Here is an 18,614-nt window from a genome sequence, read left to right on the forward strand (position 1 = left end):
GAAAAGTGCGGTCCAAGGAATTGCTTTGCCTTTTTTATTTGGGGGGAGGATTATTTTTGGAAAGGGGCTGCAATATCAATATAACAGCAATTTAACAGCAAAGTCAATATAACAGCAATTTAAAGAGCTTTCGTAAAGCCAGCAATCTTGTGACTGTGTGCCTTTAAAAAGGAGTTGATACAGAATTAAGAGAACCAGGAAAAGCAGAGGCCCAGCACACTTCAGTGAGCAAAGCAAAGTAGCAGTGGACTGCCAGAGCCCCTTGGGGATTGGGCGGTCTATAAATTTAAATAATAAATAAATAAAATAAATAAAATTGCCTGTAAATACAGAAATGCAAGGAAACCTCACTACATAGCAAAGAGCTTTCCATGGGGTATTTTTGATGTCTGTTTCTGGAAAAATCACTTTGTCAGAATAAATTCCAAAATACTGAAAGTGGAAGTATTGTATATAGTTGTACCAGGATGGCTTTGTTCTGGTGTTTTTTTTTTCAAATACAGCATTTTGCTACTGCCCTCAATGCAGGCTCCAGAAAATGCAATACATTTTTAAAAGACACAACACTATGAACGTAACTCTGTTGCTAGAGCTCCTACTGCTGGTTAATTGCTGAATGGTACTAATGACAGAAAGGCTTATTCAGAACACATCCAATTTATTGCTCAATCTTCTGTAGACACAACTGATTTTTACCATTCAAAATGATGCTAATATGCTACAGAAATAGAATTAAGAATTCATCTTCTCACGTTTGATACAATAGTGGATGTTCTTTTGGGGCTGAACTGGGTTTCCAGTTTCCAGTGTTTGGTTGCAAGAAATGTTAGAAGGTAACTTGGATGCAAAACTGAATATTTCAGAAACAAGTAACATCTTAAATAAAACTCCTGCTGGATGGTATTTATCATCTGTAATTGTATAGTGCACAAAGATGATGTCTGCCTCTTCAAAGGCTGAACACATTATACAAAACATTCCTAAAAGTGAAATATACCGTATATACTTGAGTATAAGTTGACTTTTTCAGCACTTTGTTTAATGCTGAAAAAGCCCCCCTAGGCTTATAGTCAAGTATATGCGGTAATTCCAAGATGGCCACCGGAGCTGTGGCACACCGAGAAAGGAGATCACACCAGCTGTGGCAGAAGCATTTTGCCTGCATCCAACTTTGAGTATTAAATTCAGAATTCTCTTTTGCCACAGTCTTTGCAATTAGAGTTGCTCCATTGGCTCTGAATGCTGTGTTAGGTATTACTCTGTGCCCTTGAAATTTGTGTTCTGACAGGCATGGCATCCTCTTGGAGAGAGATTTCATTGCATTTGTAGCGTTTAAAGACTGCAAAATGCAAGTCAAGATTTGTTACTAGTAAATCAGGTCAAGCTGAGTTTTTGTGCAAATTCCTCTCTGTAAAGCAGTACAACTTAAAGCTGAAAAGAGAGGGTCTTACAGTTCTAAGGACAGAAATACCCTCTGTGCAATTTAGCAAGTGTGGTAGGAGACAAAGAGACACTAGATCTTCCTAATGGCTAAATCTTACCTTTGAATAAAATATGTCCCTGAACATGCAAGGATAAAAGCGTACACTGTTCACAAGGTGGTGCTAGCAAACAGTTATCTGCTTCCTTTAAAAACTGCCTTGCTTAATGCCATTTTTAAAATTCTAGTGAGCCATTTTTGAGGGAGGCCTTGTGGGTACTCACAGTCTTTGCCATGAAGCAGCCAGGCGGTCTCCCTTCTTGCCTTCATCCTGTTCGTCCTCTGATCATGAAGACTGCTTTTAGTCAACTTCTCTTACAACCAGTGAGATACCTTCTTGAATTTTATTGGTATCTATTTTATTTTTGAAATTTACCAGTAGCTGCTGCATTTCCCATCGTAGACTTATACTCGAGTCAAGAAGTTTCTCAGTTTTTGTGATAAAATTAGGTGCCTTGACTTATATTCGGGTCAACTTATACTCGAGTATGTACGGGTAATAAAACCATATTGGCATTTTGCCTGTCAGTAATTAATCTGCATTGTAAGATTTTTAACCATTCAAATCTCACAAAGCAGATGAAACAATGTTCAAAGCTGATACATTTTATTTCAATAAGGAGCCTTCAGCAGAAGGTACAACTTTAAACCAGAAGCTTTTCATGCTAAATTTGAAGTCTAATAGTAGCCAGACACTTCAAGTTCAACCAAAACCAGTTATTTTCATATATGAAAGGCAAAAGGCAGATTTCCGCAACACCTTTTCCCCTCCACCTTAATTCTCCCTCATCTTAATTCTTGCTTTCTATGTAGTAAGATTTCTTTCTTTGGTCATCTGCCAGTTCCATAAAATAACTTGGAGCAAAGCGTTCCCCTTTTCTTGGGCCCCTCCCCTTAAGCAGCCCTAGGCGCCCTGTCTCATATGCTTTTCAAGGCGTGCTAGACAGCATAGCAGACTTTCTGGCTCCCCATCCATTGTTTGCATGGCTGCATTGCTCCTTATCCAGAGAATGGATTAGCATAAGAATACTGCCTTCCCCTTCAGTAAGCAATCTGTCCCCCCCCCCCCCCCCTCCACCCTCCATTTCTGAAAGACAAAACACTGAAAGACAAAACACTGAAAGACTTGAGGGATAAAATGTTGAGCAACTTTTTTTCCTCTTTGGTGTCCACTGTAGCTTTAACACGCTAAGTAACTGAGAAGAACAACGTGCAAGAATTATTGTTTATGAAGATTGCAAGAGAAGAAAACCAAAGTCAGAATTTGTCAGCCCACCAGGAAAATGGGTTACTCCGTAGAACAGACATACTTGAACAATGAATTAAGCACGATATTTAAAGGAAACATTCTGAATTAAATCTGGATGTGTTCCAAAGGAGTGGGTAATCTGGAGGGAGAAATTCACAGATCATTCAGGATCCCAATATTAACTGACACATGATACGACCCCATCTGTTCTCAATTTTTAATTTGTGGAATAAGACACTGGGAGACTTACATTATAGATAAGTACTTTAAAAACCTTTCAAAATATAGTAACTACAGGGATAAGCTTCAAAAATGTATGCATACAGAAGAATTTATTAATCCCAAAACCTGAATATTTTGCTTAATTAAGGCATTTAATGAGATTCCCTGAAGCTCATGTTTCAGAAAAGACAAATGGGCTGATCCTTATTCACATCCCATTCGTTAGCTTAGAGGAGAAAAGTTGGACCTTTAAGGAGTCTCAAAGCGGCTTACAATTGCCTTCCCTTTCCCTCCCCACAACAGACAACACCTTGTGAACTAGGTGAGGCGGAGAGAATTCTGAGAGAACTGCAACTGACCCAAGGTCACTCAGCAGGAGTGGGGAATCAAACTCAGCTCTGCAACCACTACCCCACACTAGAAGTTGCCCTTAGAGGAAGGGAATTGCAGCAATGCTACTTAAGGACCTCTCTTTGCTGGCTACGCAGCAGGGCCAGTATAGTGCTGAGTACAGAGGCCACTTGACTGATGTGAACTGTCACAACAAGGAGGAGAGCATTTTGTGCTCTGGAGACAGAAAACCATGAGAGAACTGAGATAGCATGCAGAGAGTTAAACTCAAACTTTCCTGTTTGATGTTGGGTTTTACCAGCAGATTAAGCATGCGCTTCCATATTTTTTCTTAGTCATAAATTGTGATTTTTTCTTTAAAAACCCACAGTTTTTAATCAAGGGGAATGGGATTATTAAATATCACACAACATTTCGAAGCCTAACTCTAAAAAGCACTGGAAAGGTTCTGTGAAGGAGACCGATGCGTCTATATATTTTTACCCAGTAGGAGAATAGATGCTGGAAGAGGTGGAGAGATAACAGCACTATAAAACCAGTCCTAATGGGCTCAACTTCCACTCACAGGAACCCTCTGGAACACACAATGCATACAGAGATCCTTGTAATGCACAGTATGTCCTTGCTTTACTGACTCCGCTTGTTGTAATGACCTGATGTTACATAGTGGAAGTATGCTATTCTAGAATTTGTACAATGGTTCCCAACATTTTTTCACTCATGTACCCCTTGGCAACCCATTTCCATAAAATTAGCAAATTAGCAAACTCATTGCGTAATTTTTTCATGTACCCTTAAATGCTCTGGCACATACCCCGGGAGCATCCGTATCCCAGGTTGAAAACCACTGCTGTACAACATACCAAGAAGTGGCAATCATAATTAATGAAGTAAATTAGCTCAACTGTACGCAACAAATTAATCCACCTGACTGTTCCAAACCACGATAAGCATACTGAGTTCAAACCTAATCTCACATTTTGCACAGGCAGCAAAGATATTTCAAGGTCAGAAAGATTTTATTATTTTACAAGAAATAAAAAGGTAACGTTTCCCCTTCAGTTGTGTTCGACCCTGGGGTACCACTGTAAACAGTGATTTCATAGGCAAGTCGTTTTTGTGGAGTAGTTTGCCATTGTTTTCCTCGGCTATTCTTTACCCCCTAGCTATGTGCTAGGTACTCATTTACCGATCAAGGAATGGGTAGATGGCCGAGTTGACCATGAGTTGACCATGAGGGGGCTCGAACTCCTGACGGTGTGAGTGGCAGTGCAAGCACTAAACCACTACACCACGTGGCTCCTTTACAAGAAATACAAGGAAGCTATTTTCCAAAAAGTATACACAAAACAATGGGAATTTCTGGATACCTGAACTGCTGAAGAATTTTCATTACAGCATGTTTGCAGGCATGAGCCTGGTTTGACAAATATATCTCTAGTACATGAAAGTTGGGGGGCAGAATAAAAATGAAAGTTGGGGGGCAGAAGCACCATAAGGGGTCTATTATTTTTGCTGCAACAGATTAAAACTACTGTCTCACTGCAACAAAATGCCTGCAACTTTTTCAAAGTTCTGTCTGTCTAGAACAGGGGTCGGGAACGTGCAGCTCGGGGGCCACATGAGGCTCCCCCGCCCCTGCACAGCGGCTCCGGACACAACACAGCTGTCCAGGAGCAGGGACTCTCCCCTCCCCGGACCTCACCGAGGTCAGCCTCCGACTGTGGGCGCTCCGGCAAGTGAGAGCGCCATGGAGACGGCTGGTGGCAGCCCTCCTCCTTCTGCTAAGGTCAGCAGCAGCGGGGGAGCGGCAGGCGGCTACCGAGCCTGGCCCCAGCCAGCTGGCTGGGACCAGAGGGAGGACAGGGCCGCTGGCGGCGGCGTGGCGTGGAGCCCGTAGACTTGGCCGAATCGGCCAGGGCGGTGGGCGGCAAGGGGAGCCGCACCCGCTCAGCAGGATGACGGCCACAGCCGCAGAGGGCACCAGCAGGCGCTGGAACTGACGCCCGGACGGGCGAGGAGGAGGGAAGCAGGAGGAGGAACCCAACGCCCAGATGGGGCTGAGGTGACAGCGGCGTGGCGTGGAGGCAGCAGACTTGGCAATCGGCCAGGGCGGTGGGTAGCAAGGGGAGTCGCGCAAGGGGAGTCGCGCAAGGGGAGTCGCGCCCGTGCAGTGGGACGACGGCCACAGCCGCAGAGGGCACCAGCAGGCACCGGAACCCACGCCTGGACAGGCGAGGAGGAGGGAAGCAGGAGGAGGAACCCAACGCCCAGACGGGGCCGAGGTGGAGAGGACTTGGCAAGCTCTGGAGGGGATAAAAGGTGGAGGGCTGAAAGCGGAAGAGGGCAGTTTGCTGAGTAGCAAGACGAAGAGGGAGAAGGACATGAGAGACCGGGAGAAGGAAAAAGGACGAGCTGGGGAAAACGGAGGAGGAGGTGATGCCAGGGAAAGTCAGAAAGAGGACAAAAGCAGGGAGGGAGCACTCCGTGCCAGACAACTCAGAGGTCCTGGTGTCCCAAGCCTCACCCCAGCTGCCCAAGCAAGCTGTGGCCACAATGGCTGCCACAGCAGGCATGCAGCTGCCGCCACTGAGCCATCCGCTACGTCCGCATCTTCTCTCCCTCCAGTGCACGCGCCCACGAGGCTCCACCCTTTCCCCCGCACACCCCCACAAAAAATGTTCAAAATGTGTTCTCTGCACAAATAAAATACAATTTTCTCTGTAGCACCTCATGGACTCCTCAAGCAACACACTACAACTGTCTACTCTATACAAAGTGTAAAGGCAAAAAAAACATATACAGGGCTATGCTCATTTCAAATGTCAAAAAGTATCTGCGGCTCCAAGTGCCCTCCCCTCCGTGGAAAATGGGTCCAAATGGCTCCCTGGGTGACAAAGGTTCCCGACCCCTGGTCTAGAATATTATGGGCAGGAGAGGAAGGTGATGACAGAGAATAATAATCAGTCCTGAGACCTTATATCTTGCATGAATTCCACTCCTAAAGACTCCTGGATTGGTTGTAGGAATCGCTTCAAAAGGCTGCTTGCTTTGTAACTAATGCACATACTATCATTTGTTTTAATGCGCAAGGAAGATAAACAAGGCTTTATGTATTTTAAGAAATCCCAACTTATTGTGGGTTACACCACTGTGGACACATTCTTTTCCAAGAATCCATTTCCTAGAGTTCAAACAATGTCATTTCCACCGTTTCTGAAACATCTGTAAAGTCAACCTGATTAATCTTTCTGCGAGTGGACAAAAGGAGAGTGCAAAGGTAATATTTACACTTCAACAGTAACAGGTTTTTATCTCTCTTTAGGTTAAAAAAGTGTTAAAACGAGGCTGTTGAAGCACTCCTCACACATGAGAATTAACCCCCAAATGCCCGGACATTTTTAAATCATGTAGATCAACAAATGCACAAACTGCAAAATTGTCAGGAAGAATCTCAGGGTGTTTGAGTGGGAAGGCGAGTCTGGAAAGGAAAGAAGTCAGAGTGTAACCCCTTCTGGAAGAAGCAAGTTTATAATGGACACATTTGGAAAGGTATACTCATGCATTCCATCTTCACTGAATGCTCTCCAATTGTTTCCTTTCAACTATTTCTTTTTTAAAAAATAATTATTTATTTTGAAAAATTATGTGCCCACCTTTTTCCTGACCATCTCAGGACCCAGGTTTTTGGGGCACAATGTAAAAACTTGAAAGTTACCGTATATACACGCGTGTAAGTCGACTTTTTCAGCACATTTTTTGTGCCGAAAAAGCCCTCCTCGACTTATACGCGAACCACCCGCCGCCTGTCGCATCCCTCCCTCACTTACTCATCTTTTCCTCCCCCCCCCCCGGAGGCTCCAAGGCTTGGCTTCAGGGAAGCTGCCACTCGGGCAGGGTGTCTCTATGATTTTCTTAAAAGGGCAATGCTCCAAAGATTGAATTAGGTCGAACGTTGACACAAAAAGACCCAAGAGGCTGGTTAGTTGAAGCAGTTGGTAATGTGTGCTGCCTTACTGCTAGAATTGCCTGCCTGCTCTTCACCCTTCCCAGTTTGTTGTTTGTAATGAAATAGGCATTACAAATACACTGGATTTCTCCAGTATTCTGAAATGACAGATGCACTTGAAAGTCATCGCAACCTTTCGAAACAGGGATCACAAAATACTTTACAGCCAAGGCCAGTGCTTGAACAATGAAATACCACACAGGGAAAGGGTTTGCAAACCCTGTTTGAAAGTGAGGATGGTGCATTTCAGTGCAAATCAGTTGTTGGGGTAGGTGCAGATATAATGCTTTCCATCCTCTTAACCATCACTATGGGGTTGGGAGAAGTTGCAGGTCTGTGTGCTAATTCCCCCAGCATCTTCTCCAGGAGTGGACTGGGAGGCACAGGAAAGAGCCATGCTCCTCCCATTACCAGATGGAAGGAAGGCTGGAGAACCAGCTGGGGAGAAAGAATGGGTTGCTACCCTCTTCCTCCCCAGCCCCACCATGGCTGTAAGCGGGAGATCTGGGGCTAAGTAAGGTAGAGACCAACAGGGACCTTTCCCAGTAAAGCACCAACGTCCTCTTCTGAATGTCCTCTAGTCTTGTGTGCTCCCCCCTCCCCCATAATGATAATGATGAAACCATTAACAACACTAATTTGGCTGAGTCTGTAATCCATGATTTGAAACCAATCAGAAGCAGCTCTCAAATGCTGAGCTATAAATTCACTCTATTAACATTAATGACAGCTAACAGAAGTGCACTGGAGTGTTTCCACAGGAAGAAGGGATTCTGCCAGCTGAGAACCATATTCTTGCCTGCCCACTGCCCTCATCCTCCAGTCAGACTTGTTGCTACATTATCAGTGTTGAGAAACCCCTCGAGGAGTAAACGTATAAGATTTTTTGATTGCATTCTACCGATGTGCTCGTTTATATCACTTCCTCAAGGAGGAAAAAAATTATTTTTTTCCTCAATATGTAGCTCTACCTGTTTGCTACATCTGACTGCCCATTTTAAAATTAAATGTCAACTGAACAAAGGAAGAGATCAAACAGTTTTGCCCACTGGATTTAAAAGGAAATGAACTTTAGTAGAATTATTATAAACTGATCTTGTCTCCCGCCTTGGCCTTACCTTTAATCAAAGAGTCAGATCGTGCTGTATGGTTGATATTCTGCAAACTGGTTTCATCTGTATTTCCACTTCATCAATTCCAAAACAAAGTTGTAGCAATGCATATTTCTTTAAGTCTGTAAAACAAGAAAGAAATTGGAACTAAATGTCCAGCAAACTTCCTCAGTGAAAAGTTATAATTGTTTCTGCTACATCCAATGACAGTATGGTGTTTTCTGGCTTATATCAGCCAAGCTTCAGAGAAGTGCAAAACAAATCCTGCAGACCTAAGGGTGCTTTGGGCTATTGAGCAGTTCCCTATAACTGATTTGAACTGAAGACAACTTTGCAGGGGCAGAAGTATATAAACGTAGTGAATGCAGAAGTCAATAAAATGACAGAGCTCTTTCGACTCCAGAGGGACTTTTAAATACAGCTTGCTATCTAATGTATTGGAGATGGTCTTTCTGTACAAACTTTTAAAGGATCTAAAAAGCATAGTCAGATTATTAGTGCATAACCAGAAAATACTTCACAACATTAAGGCATTTTTTTTGTACAGGCTCAGTTTTCATAAAAAGCATCACACTTTTTTATTTTTAGAAGTTAAAAACAGGAATGATTCATATTGAGAATATGATTCTTTGTGAAATATCTATGTTTCTATGTTAGACGAGGTCAGGGTGAGAAACATCTTAGGCATCTGAATGCAGAGGCTCCTAAAAATTCTGACACCCAAGAATTTATACGTTCTTTTCCCAGCGTCATAGAGGTCTAATTCCTAACAAAATGTGATGCTTTCCAGGTCTGCCCTCAGTCTTAAATAAACTATTACTGTAAATAAGAGAGTCCAATAAATCCAAAAGGGGGGGGGCATACATTTCATTCTCACCCCTGGTGTGCACAGAAAGGAAATTATGAGGAAACACAAAAAGAATTTGGGTCAAAATAGGCTTTAAGACAGAAGTGAAGTTTTGCCCTCTGCTTAGATGTCAAAAAGGGTTGGCAAAATTGCTAGATTGCTATGGAGTTGACAGCAGTAGTGTAGTCACTTTAAAGGAGCCTTTGAGAAACAGATTTGTGCCTAAGAAGAAGAAAGAATGTCCAGGAAGTAAGGATGCCAGGTCCAAACTCCCTCAAAACATGGCGCTTCCACTTGTGAAACAGGGAGGGAAGCAACTTTGGCCAATTCCCACTTCATGCTGGAGAGACCACACTGCATCACAGGTCATGTCCCTCCCAAGGGTCCTCAGGGATGGAAAAGGCTGCAGCAGGAGGTGGGAAATTCATTCTGCAAGAGGAGAACAGCTCACAGTTCTTTGGAATCAACCTACTCTGCACAAACTGTTCTGATCAGCTGCTTCTCTCTCTCTTCAGCAGGACAGGTTTACTTGAAATGCAAAAAGAATGGAACGCAAACTACAGCTGTCCTCTACCTCCCAGCTCTTCTGTGAATCTAAACTCAGTTCCATGTACATACATCAATGGATTTATGAAAGAGTTATTCGTTATAACCGTTTTCCTTCAGGAGAGGTTGGTTCTCGGCAGGATTGTACCGCCATCCCAATCAACAGCCTCTCACTTGTGCTCCAGCATAAACCATCTTAGGATCAACAATCCACTTAGAAGTAGTGTAAAAACCACAGCAGAAAAAGAACGATACTGGAGGAGTCAGAGGAAAAGATTAACAGAACTAATTCCAGAGACGACTTCTGCACATCCGCAACACAGAGACTACGGCTAATATACAACTTGGGAGACAGTCTTTGCTGATTACTAAGGGCTTAGGTTGCAAAAACCAGAGGTCTTCTCATTACCCTTCAAGTTGTGCCCTAGAAGTAAAGATTGGAAAAGTCAGACTATAGTCTTTCTGGCAATTATGGAGGCTGTTTTTAACTCTTGGGGAGGCACTATAACCTGCTGTTTATTCTTATGACACATACATCTTTTGCCAGACATAACGGACCTCTGTACCATGTGTGCATATTGTTGACAGGGAAGTATTCAGAACTGCACAAATTCTCTGGTTGAGCTCAAATAACCTAAGGCAGTGATGGTGAACCTTTTTGAGACCGGGTGCCCAAACTGCAGCCTAAACCCCACTTATTTATCACAAAGTGCCAACACGGCAATTTAACCTGAATGCTGAAGTTTTAGTTTAGAAAAACCGGTTGGCTCCGAGGTGTGCGTTACTCAGGAGTAAGCTTGGTGGTAGTCGGTGGCTTTGCTTTGAAGCAACTGTGCAACTCTTCCAATGGGTGAATTACGACCCTAGCAGGGTTTACTCAGAAGCAAGCCCCATTGCTAGCAACCGAGCTTACTCCCAGGTAAAGGATTGCACTTTAGTTCTTCGCATGAAAATCAGTGGGGTTTAACAGCGCTTAACAGGGTTGCCTACACTGCTTCCCCAAAACTAGGTCTTAGGTTCAATGCTAATAATCGAGCAAAGTGGCCCAACCAGCCTAGATGTGTGTGCGGGGCACTCTGTTTGCGGGTGCCCACAGAGAGGGCTCTGAGTGCCACCTCTGGCACCCATGCCATAGGTTTGCCACCACTGACCTAAGGAGACACACTCCATACTCATTCTGGTTAAGATGATGTAACAAGGTGATTATTTTAACTTTTCACCATCTTGGTTCAAGCTGGTTTCATTTTTGTATGAACAATCACAAAACGCGGTGCTCAAAAAAAGTTCCAGGATTGCAAGTCCCTTCCCCAATTTCAGAGCTTTATAGTAACCCTTTCTAATACAAGGAGGTCAAAATCAGTCTCACTCCATGCTCATTAGTAAGCATTCCTATCACTGGTTTAACAGCCTTAGAAATAAATAATACATTTGTGTAAAATGAAACTCGCCAGAATATCAGATTGCACCGGTTCTTAAAGGCAGCAGTCTTTCCCAAGTAGATAGGCTGGAATTTAACCTCCATATCAAACACTGAAAAAGTTAACCTTTGCATTTGATGAAACTTTATTGTAATTAATTATAGAATAAGCAAATGGGGGACCTGCAAAGATTTGGAGAGGACATCTAATATCCCCATCCTGAAACTCCCATAACCCAGAATTTTTATTCTGCAAAAGCTCACAGGCAGGCAATGTCTTCCCAAACCTTCTTACCAGTGGTGGGATTCAGCAGGTTTGCACCACTTCGGCAGAACCAGTTATTAAAATGGTGCTTGTAAACAACCAGTTGTTAAATTATTTGAATCCCACCACTGCTTCTTACTCTGTACTAAAAAAAGTGAGATCAACAAATCCCAGCAGGGGCAGCGGATGTGAGGACTAGGAGAAAGGGAAAAATGAAATGTGATTCTTATTTAATTAGCAATAATAAAGAAATACGTGAATTATACTTCTATATTTGTAACTACAGAGCAAGTGGTAAATTTTTAATTGTGTTTACAGTGGGCACACAAGAAACCGGGTGTCTGCCTTTCTCATCTTATACTAGAGTTTTGTTTCTGTGTATACTTGTATCCCCCCCAAAAAATCTTTTTTTTTAAAAAAACACCCTGAAGTGACTGAAGTTACAAAAGGGTGCAATATAATGGAAAACTACAAAGATAAATCAAAAAGAAATTCTTTTGTAAAGTAAAAGAGCCTAGATAGAATTAATGATCATATCTTTAAAAAGAGTTAATTCCCTCTCACACACACCCCAAATCATTCTGCATAACTGTGCTATTGGAAGTATCTATATTTTAATAGATAATTCAACAATGTTTCCCCACTATGCGTAACAGGAGTGGCTCCTCCCTCTCTTTGGCCTCTTATGGACAGCAAGCCACGTAAGCTAGGGTTGCCAACTCTGGGTTGGGAAATATCAGGAAATGGAGGGGTGGTGGTGTTTCCACTAGGGTAACAGTAACAGACAGGTTCTAGAATAGGAAGTCACTAGGTAGTTGTCAGAATGAAAACCACTCTTTCAAGCAAATTCAGGTCCACTGATTTTACAAAACTAAATATTTTTCTTGGGGGAGAGTCTTAAACATTTTTTAGGGTCAATTACAAGAAGTAGTTCCAATGGAAGATGGGTGCACCCCCTTGGGGGCTCATAAAAATTGGACCCCCAATCCAAAATTTACCTAACTTTGAGGTCCTTTTAAGAAGACTCACCTGCACCTATGCTGCAAATTTGGTCCCTCTACCTTGAAAAGTAGCCGCCATGCTCAGGGCCTGGAAAAATTCCTCATAGAATTCAATAAAACCAATTTTTTTTTGATTTCCAGGAAAAGCTGGGGGGGGGGGGGGATACCAGCATAGGTGTTCCCTTTTTCAGCTTTTCTGAAAATTTTCACCCCAATAAACCCAAATCCAAAGAATACGGAGGAAAATGGTGTACACCCCTATTCCATTAAAAAAGCAAGGGAGTTCTTCCTCCTGGCAATTGCCTTTTAAGGCAAAGGAACTTTCTGTACAGTGGCTTTAAGAGTGCAGTAGCTCCAGAAAAGTTCGTTTTCAGCCCCACACTCAAAACAACACCAGATTGGGCTCCCCTTGTGCTTCCCTTTGCGTGCTAAAAATCTTTTCATCCAAGAAAAGCAGCTTGGAAGCTTGTATATCCTGTTCAGAATAAAGATGACAGAAGATTTGTGAATTCACCTGCCGTTTCCTGGACCATCTGTTCTAGGATGCTCTGCGTGGGTCCTAGTGCCTTGGAACAGTACTAGGTAGACACTTGTACCTTTCCCCCTTTTCTAGGATCTTTGCGTAAGCGCACACATAAGGTCTTCCTACAGAGCCTTCATTTACTATCCCACTCTCATTGTTAAGTTCTAGCCCCCTCCAAAAACCATTACGTTGAGCAATTAACCCCATCATCCCTTAGGTATGAATAACCCCAAATCGCCTCCTGTTGGCTTTCTCCCAGGAGTTAGGTTAGAACTGCTGTGCAACTTATTTGATACTATGTGCAAACAAATAGTCAAGTCAGCCTCTTACTGCAAACAAATAGTCAAGTCAGCCTCTTACTGCATGTTGTGTATCTGAAGAAGGAAGCTTTAACTCTCTTATTTATCTTTGGTATAGATTCAATATACACCAAACTACCTTAGAAACCTAAAATCTTCCCCAGCAGCATTTTCTCCTTCATGCACTCAAATGCCTATCCTCTGCTTTTCTAGTTGACCCTGAATATGGAACAGACAGCATTTCTGACACTAACATCCTAAGAAGTTACACAATTTCTTCATTGAAAAAGTGCCACCAAAAGGAGTTACATGATTCTTCCATTGAAGCAATGGGCTTCAAACAACGGACCTCTGCTTAGGTTACGACCTTGGAGGTCCTGGGTATTAACTTTCTGCCCTAGTAACTTGAATGCCATGCCATCCACCCACCGCCAGGATCACATGGTTGTATTTTCCAATGCCATGAATGCCAACATGCATTGTAACTCCAAATCCTCCCCAGCAATAACCATCAGCTTATCTACGCAGTGTAGAATGCCGGCCAGGTGTGAAGGTTGCTGACAAATCATGCAGCCAAGATGCCCATCGTAGTCCCTGTTCTCAACATTCTTAAGACTAGAGAGTTCAAATGTGCGACCAATTTCTACTGAAAGGCCGTTTCAATTCTAATAGCCAGGAGTTTCAGTTATAGTCAGTCTGATCATACATGTTTTACTCAGAACTCAGGCCCTGCTGAGTTTGATAGGGCTTATGCTCAAATAACAGTGCATAAGTTTGCAGCACTGAACATAAGCATTAACCCATTGTTCCAGCATGCCCAGCAGTGCCCACTCTGATCAGCAGTGGGCTGGAGAGTCTTGCCCACAGAGTCCTGCTACTAGAGATCCTATTGCTAAGCAATTTTCCCTGTTAACATGGAAAAAAACATTATCAGAAAGTTTCCTTCACCAGGAAGCACGCACACTGTGCAGTGACAAATCATGTAACGCAAAGCTATCAATGTTATGAAATTAATCAGTTTAAAAGTTAAAAAAAAGTCATGTGTTCATTTGCATAACAATGGAAAAAATTGAAGAAAGTGCATTTAACTGTTACACTTACAGAACTGTTTCCCTTTTTTAACAATGTCACATCCAAACAGTCCAGGAATTAGTGCACTGGATTCCATAGCTGGCTAGCAGAAAATATAAAGAAGTTGGCGACTAAGTCCAGCAATCGTGGATACCTACAATATGCTATTACTTGCATAAAATCTGTCTGTGCTGATTTTATGGTGTAGTGGTAAGAGCAAATGGACTCTGAGCTGGAGAATTGGGTTTGATTCCCCACACCTCCACATGAGAGGCAGATTCTCATCTGGTAAACTGGATTCATTTCCCCACTCCTCCATACAGCCTGCTGAGTGACCTTGGGTCAGTCACAGTTCTCTCAGAACTCTCTCAGCCAAACCTGCCTCACAAGGTGTCTGTTGTGGGGAAAGGAAGGGAAAGGAGCTTGTAAGCTACCTTGAGTCTCCTCATCAGAGAGAAAGGCGGGGTATAAATCCAAACTCCTCCTCTTCGATTATTTACATAAAACCAGTTTGTTTCACAGAACAACTGAAAAGGGCTGGCTTTCATCTAGAAGCAGAATAGATCTGGAACCATCTCTTTGCTAACATCTGCTTTGGAGGTTCATTTCTGAGTGCTTCCATTGTTGGACGTGGCATCAGTGACTTCCAGGGATGCAGAATTTTTCCTCGTGGCACCATTCAATAATTCAACCACTAAGTACACTGGGCTTAGAGGTGTCAAATTCTGACAATTTTTCAATTCCTAGGTGCCATTTTTTCCCTCTTTGGGATGCATTTTACAGTATGTCATTAGTTACCTCAAAGAAAAAGAGTTTGGACTTATAACCCACTTTTCTCAACCGTAAAGGGCCTCAAAGTGACTTCCTCTCCGTACAATAGATAGGAATTTTAGCACTGCTGCTTCATCCAGACCAGATTAAGGACTGGATGGTTGATAATACAGTCTATATGTTCTAGATGGGATTTCACTTGGAGTGCAAAATCTCCACAAGTTCTGAAGTCGCGGGGGGGGGGGGGGGGCTCCTTTTCATGGGAAATCAATGGAACATTCAAATATATGCAATATTTAATTTCCTATCAAACCCGAACTTGTTTCACTGATTTAACAATATGCAGGCGCTTCTTCTGTCCGTCCACGGTCAGCCCGGTGGCCGCCTGGATGGGCTCCGATGCCCTCCTCCAAGCTAGTCCAGCGGCTGCTGGAGGGAGATTCGGCTCTTCTGGCCCTCGCAGCTCTCATGCCCTCGGCAGCTGCCCCTGCAAAGGCCTCTCTCTTCAAGCCGCCATCTTGGTAGGTAGACCAGCCTTTCCTAACCAAACACACAACAGACAGACTAACTAAAGGCGGGGAGGGGAGGGCTACCAATTAACAAGGAACAATTACACACAGAAACAAGACCAAACACAAGACAAGGTTCCTGCCTCCCAGAGATTGGGGTATGAAATCACCCAGCAAGATGGCCTCCGCCTCCAGGAGAACTCAATGAAGGTGTTTAGCTTCAAAGGGACACTGAAACAGTCACGGTTTGTTCCTAATACCTAGCTAACTTCGGTCTTGCAGTCATCTGTGCCCCCAAGTTCTTATACATTTTTTCTTTTGTGCAGGTTTGGTAGCCTCAGCTACAGAAGGCACATGGGAGCACTTTGGAGCTTTTCCTTAAGTGAACCTATGGCTTGGAGGGATTTTCCCACACAGAAACCTTAAGACACACAGCCCTTTCTTGCCTGGGCTTGGGAATTAGCAGGCGACAAGTCTGACAGGTCTACACAATGTGCAGCTTTTGCCCAAGAAGAAGATACATTCACCATGTTCATCATTCTGTGCCATCTTGGTATTGAATTTTTTTACTTTTTTTAAAGAGAGCCATCCCCTCAAAAATCCCCTTGATTAAAAGTGGAAGATTGTAGATATCCTCATGCCACTGCAACAAAATGAAAACTGAGGGAGAGGAGTACTCCCTGCCTCTATCACATGACCAATTGTGGAGGAAAGCCTCAGCTCAAGTTAGAGAGTGGGGGAACACTCCAAAGAAGCAAAACAACTTCTAGAAGCTCAGTAGTCTTATCTGTGTATTTTTTTTAAAAAACCATATTCACCCCATTAGATTTCCAATGACCAATTGGAAGCTTTGCTAGGGAAAAGCCTGACCTGGCCTTACCCACTTCCTAAAAATACTTGTCAGGGTCAAGGAATATGTCAGATGGTACTATGGGGCTTATGGGCACCATAATGGGAACCTTTCCTTTACACAGTAAGTGTAAGTTCTCTCTGACTTGCACTAGTACTGGAGCACAGAGGAAAGGAAGGGATGAACTATGTTGCACTTACCTGTAACAGTGGTTCATCGAGTGGGTTTCTGTGCAGGCAAACATTGGAGACTGTGAATGTAGGCCTACCCCGGAGAATAGAAAGTTTGATTTTCTGTTTTGTTTCTTTAAGAGGCGCTCATTCCCCCACTTCCTTTAAGCGGAAACTCTCCCACCGAAAAGTCACATGTGAGGGGGGGGGGGAGTGCTGTCCCTCAGTTCTCCTACACACTCAGTCCCCCCCACACACATACACACTTTTTCCTGCTGCAAACTGACCACCAGAGCTGTGCTATTTGCTCCAGCAGATTCATGTTCTGCTCCAGTCCAAAGAGCAAACCTTTCAAAACTACTGTTGGGATTCACTTGGCTCCCTGACTGACACAAACAAATCCAAGAAAAAAAGGTTTAATTAAATAAATGTTCGAGGTTAATATTAAGAATTAGAAGCCGCCACACATACATAGCAGTTTAATCTCATCTTTTTTATTCAGAGAGTTTTATGAGGCATGACCTGGGCAGCAGCATGCAGTTTAATTAGGATGAATGGGCACGAGGGAGAAGACCAGGACAGAATCTTTTCCTACGCTGTTCCATCATTCCTTGGAAAAAAATTAAGTGCATGGCTGCATTAATAATAGAGAAATTGTACCCATGTCCCTCCCTTCCCCAAAATGAGAAGGAATTTTCAATAAATTTCTGGCATTAAAACGAATCCAAACATTTTGATAGCAGTAAAGATCTCACAGAGCCCAACTGCAATTCCTTAGCATCGTTTCCTTAAACTTCCTTATGGGCTGGTTTATTTGTTCAGAATATAAAGGAAATCAAAACGACTTCAGGTGCAAACAACATCAACAGTGATAAATGCAATTATATGATCAACACAGAGTAACTGCACTTAAAAATTCCTGGAGAGAAGAAAATTGCTTTCCCTTTTCTAGGGCCCCTTTAAAAGAAAATATCTTTCAGGCTCTCCTCTGAGAGGGGGCAGGGCTAAAGTTGACTGGCAACTGCGTATTCTAGCCAGCGTGTCTCCAGCCTTCAAGTATAGTGGTAGACTCTGGAATGCAGAATGAGTAACTTGATCTTTTCCCTTCCCCTCTCCTTCCCAGCAACATTTAGAAAGTAATTTAACCTCTTAAAATGGCATCTCAGCACTGGTTAGCAGAGCCGTTCTGCTGAAAGCAGGAAATAATGATTTTTAAATACAAAAGAATCACAGAGATTGACTGTGAGGAAAAAAAATTATACACACACACACACACACACACACGTATACACATATACACGTACGTACGTTCGTTATTGGTCTTTGTGTGCATGCAAGGCTAAAAGCACAATAAAGTTACAGCACAACATTAAACTAGCTTTTGAGGAAAGGTGCAGAGTTCAAGGGCGCTTGCTTCCCTATAAGTAGGTTTAGGACTGAAACCAATAATTGATTGAAAACCAAAACCTTCAATTAATCATATTAACGCCTGCATATAGCAGAACCCATTTCAAAGACTCTGAAAATATTTGTCAGGTATTTGGGGACATGCTTTCATTATTATCCATCCAATGATCTACACTGATCCCACAGACCATCATATGTCAATTTTCAGTTTAAGATAAACTGCTGCCAGTGAACCTAAGCAGAAAGATTCCAGAATTTTTCTCCACTATGCTTCTAAATGAAAAAAATTCGGTAGAAGACATAAGGTGAGCACTTACTGTCCCAGAGTAACAAAAAACAGAGCTGGGAGAGGGAGGAATGGATATGTGTCATACTTAAAAGTATGATATCCAATCAATGCAAAAAAGTGCATGATGCAATTATATAATGATTTCCATCTTACTGCATCAGTGGGGTGATTCATCAGCCTGGTAATCAGATGCAGAGCCACAGCAAGCTCCACATTCAATTCTACA

At 42.9% G+C, this 18,614-nt stretch overlaps 1 protein-coding gene across 1 annotated transcript in view; it reads right to left on the reverse strand.

The window, feature by feature from the left end:
• Window positions 1–18,614, reverse strand: part of BMPR1A (bone morphogenetic protein receptor type 1A) — an 80,865-nt gene that overhangs the window by 39,015 nt on the left and 23,236 nt on the right. Inside the window, exon 2 of the mRNA XM_048505327.1 lies at window positions 8,430–8,545. The gene's annotated coding sequence lies outside the window, so the exon portion shown is untranslated. The remainder of the gene's footprint in view (window positions 1–8,429; window positions 8,546–18,614) is intronic.

The sequence above is a fragment of the Sphaerodactylus townsendi genome, linkage group LG08 (assembly GCF_021028975.2).
Source record: "Sphaerodactylus townsendi isolate TG3544 linkage group LG08, MPM_Stown_v2.3, whole genome shotgun sequence".
Taxonomy (NCBI): domain Eukaryota; kingdom Metazoa; phylum Chordata; class Lepidosauria; order Squamata; family Sphaerodactylidae; genus Sphaerodactylus; species Sphaerodactylus townsendi.